Source organism: Tiliqua scincoides, chromosome 8 (genome assembly GCF_035046505.1).
Source record: "Tiliqua scincoides isolate rTilSci1 chromosome 8, rTilSci1.hap2, whole genome shotgun sequence".
NCBI classification, from domain to species: Eukaryota; Metazoa; Chordata; class Lepidosauria; order Squamata; family Scincidae; genus Tiliqua; species Tiliqua scincoides.
The window spans coordinates 15,375,652-15,379,581 of record NC_089828.1 but is presented as its reverse complement, the minus strand read 5'-3'; the positions used below and the strand labels follow the sequence as shown (position 1 = coordinate 15,379,581).

The following is a 3,930-nucleotide window of genomic DNA, read 5'->3' as shown; positions in this document are numbered from 1 at the left end:
AGGGTCAGATAGCAAGGGGGAGAGAGACAGCACAAAGTCAGGCACAAAACAAAGGACAACAACATTCACATCCCACTTGAGGTGCCAGTCAAGCTTTGACCCCCAATACCAACACTTCTCAATGTTTATCCCCCACTGTACCACTTCACATGTTCCACCTATTGGAAGTACCACTGGAAGCAACTGGTGACCATGTCATCGCCAGTTACTTCTGGGTTAAGAGGCCAGATGCAACATGACACAATAGGAGGCTCAGGGTACACAGGAGGGTTTTTTAGAGCATGTGAAAAGCTCTACCCACTGAGCCAAGCCTGCTACCAACGTTTGTGACATGTCACACTCCCCAGGTGGTCTCCCTGCTGGGTTCAGGGGTCCCACAAGTAACACCAGAAACCACCTCAGGCACCACTGGTTGAGAAACACTGCTCCATATAGATGACATTATCTCCAGGTCTGTTGTTTTTCAAGATATTTGTGGCGCTGAAACTTATGAACAATAAATTTCAGTTTGATTGTGAGTCTCAGTGTACTTACTTACGCTTCTCCCTTAATTTCACTGGAGTGCGAGTCCACATGTTTAATACTCCTGGCTACATTTTTCCGCATAGTGTGACTTTTTCCCATCAAAATGTTCATTAATCACAAGCATATCTTTTATATTGCTTTTAAAATGCATTTTTCAGGAGACAGAATGCTTTATATCTGGGATGCTTGCCTGAAATTGGTTTTTCAGTTCCAGAGTCAATATAATCTCACATGGCTCAAGTCATTAATCACCGAACAAACAGCAATTCTATTAATCATCTTTCAAAATTAGTGACCCCAAGTGTGGTTTTATATCTTACTCCCCCCCCTGCACTAAGATAGCTTCTTTGTAGGAAACTGCGCATACACCACCATGTCTGAAGAAGGGCATGAAGTTTGATTTCTATTTATTTAAAATCTACGTTTGGAGGACCCCACTCCAAGCAGTGGTTCAGTTTGTGGGAGAGGGAGAAGATTATGCCACTGATCTTTTGTAGGATAATTTGAAAAGGTAGGAAGATGGGAGGGCATGTTGCTCTTGGTGGAGAGGTGAGTAGAGAGTCACACTGAGTGGCCACCATTTCTTTTGAGGTCATTACCAGATGTTGATATAGTGCTGGGATTTTAACGCTCTCTCTTACATGTTATGTTTCACTTCAAGCATTAAAATAGCTTGGCTCCTGGCACACTGAGAAATCTGTGGTCTCACTCTGTTGATTTTTCTTCACCCAAAAGAGATGTGTAAGGGGGGGGGGAATGCTATTTATTTTCAGCCTTATCCAGAGATGCTGGGTATGCATGGAGCCCCCCACGTGTATATCGAAAGGTGGAAGGTCTGTGAGCTTCCTTTTTGCCTGCACGCAAGCCACTGCCTCCACAGGCACCAGCTGTAAAATCTTTGTTCCTGGGGGACAGCTGGAAACCCTCCCGCCCTTGGATAGCTGCATACTTCAATTGATAGGGATTGCATAGCAACTTTTCCATACAGCCAGAATGGCTTCTTTGTACCCAGCTGCAACATTTACCAGGTCCAGTCAAGGGCAGGGAGACCAGATCCAAAGGGGGCCAGAGTGCCTCTACCTTTAGCCATACTATATAAGAGGCAATCTTGACAGGTGTAGCTTTTTAAATCCTTCCACATTGAGCTGCACCTGCCAAAATTCCCTCTTCTATACAATGGTTAAAGGTATAGTCACTTTGTCCTCCATTGTATGTGGTCACCATGCTGGTAGTTCTTAAGCTACAAGGCTTCAAATGAAAGAGTGGTGAACCCATATAAGTGCTTTTAACATGCAATGGGTTAACAGCATCCTGTGACGTCAATGCACTATAGGCTGGCTTAGGGAAATGACCCCAAGAGAATGGAGGAATGCACCAGGTGGAGAGAAATCCCTCCTGCTTCATATTCAGGGATGGATTAGGAGAGATTCTGCCCAAGTGCTAAAAAGAACTGCATTGGCAGGACACGTTGGCATCTCTGTGCCTTACTGCAGGCAGTGCTGGGTGCCTAGATGTGAAAGAGAGTGGAAATTTTTGAGCAACTTGGTAGAGGAACATTCAGTTTACCACTTTTCAGCCTTTTGGCTAAGATCATGTGTAGTGTTTGTTCTTATTAGCTTAATATCTGATATTTTCTAGATTTAAAGATTATATATTGCATGAATTTTTTTGATTGGGATGTAATGCAGGAGCTTGCTTCTCTTATTCCACACATCAGCCTTGGTATTGAGGTATCTCCACCGACACTGAAAGGTGGGATAGGATGGGGCCCTCAGCACTTGTGGACCAAAGGATAGAACACCATCGGGTTGCCAGTATGTAAACGAGAGAAGTAGTCTTGGGACATAAGTACACTTGGGTGGATTTCCAGCTCCTGACACTGCAGGTCTATTGCTTCCCCCACCAGTAGTGGACCTCCCACTGATGGAATGGGGTAAACACCCCAGGTGTGGAGCCTCACAGTTGGAACTGCATGCAGGAACATGAATGCAGTCGGAAACTAGACCGCATGAGAAGCCTTAGAGACTCCCAACGCAGTCAGAAACTGTGCTTCTCGTTTCCTGGAAGCACAATTTAATAAGAGTCTGGGGAAGCTTCAGTAGGCTTCCCTGGCTCATCCTGGAGTTGCGCAAGGCTCTGTGTGCTCCTGGTAAGTGGGGGGGGGGGGCGTGATTTGCATGCAGGATACTGAGATCTGGTACTGTGGTGGTCTCAAACGTTCTAGACCTGGAGCTCTGAGCAATATTCCCTGTAAAAGTTTACAGGGCCTCTGTGGAGCCCACATGGAGCTGCATGGGGACAGTTCTGGAATGTTCAGCAATGATGTCATGGTCATTGCTGAACTCCCAAGTGCCCTCACAGAAGCTGCGCTGTCTTGTGCTTCCTGCCTTGCCCTACTTCTGCCCCTGCCCAGCCCTCACTTTAAGAACTGCTTGACCTTAATCTTCCATCCCTGGACTGACTCGTCAGTCTTAACTTGATTCCTGACATCACTTAAACCTGTGCCATCTTCCAGTTACACCTGACATGTTGCTCCTCTTGCTTGGTCCACCTGGTAACAGCTTACTATCACATGAACTACCAAATCAGTGGATAATAAGGCACAACTTGTACATATTCAGTGGTGGGCCAGGACAGAGTTCAATGTCACTGCCACTGCTTTTCCATAATGCCACCCCCTCCTGGTCCTGCAAGGAAATGAGTCATGGGATATTTTTTCCCACCCAGTTGCATGGAACATGTGGATATTAATCTATTGTAACAATTATACTCTACTTATAACAATTATACTCACCTCTAAAATGGCCTCAAATCGGCTTATAATAATACTATACAGGTGAATCTCAATGGCCAAAGTAAACACTAAAAAAGTCTGAGAGTCCTAAAGTTAACTTTTAACTCACAGCCTGGGCTGCAGGATCCTTCATAATCTATTATCCCTCCTAGTTATGGCAACTCTTGCCTTTTCCCTCACTTAATGGTGCTTAATGCTTTTAGGTGTCCTGGGACCGGTGCTTTTCAACCTCTTCATAAATGACCTGGAGACAGGGTTGAGCAGAGAGGTTGCAAAGTTTGCAGACGACACCAAACTTTTCCGAGTGGTGAAGACCAGAAGTGATTGTGAGGAGCTCCAGAAGGATCTCTCCAGACTGGCAGAATGGGCAGCAAAATGGCAGATGCGCTTCAATGTCAGTAAGTGTAAAGTCATGCACATTGGGGCAAAAAAATCAAAACTTCACATATAGGCTGATGGGTTCTGAGCTGTCTGTGACAGATCAGGAGAGAGACCTTGGGGTGGTGGGGGGGTCGATGAAAGTGTCAACCCAATATGCGGCGACAGTGAAGAAGGCCAATTCTATGCTTGGGATCATTAGGAAGGGTATTGAGAACAAAACGGCTAATATT

The 3,930-nt window shown here is 45.4% G+C and overlaps 1 pseudogene; it reads left to right on the top strand.

Annotated features, from left to right (window-relative positions):
• Nucleotides 1-2,089: 2,089 nt before the first annotated feature.
• Nucleotides 2,090-2,264, top strand: LOC136659577 (U2 spliceosomal RNA; annotated as a pseudogene).
• Nucleotides 2,265-3,930: the final 1,666 nt, after the last annotated feature.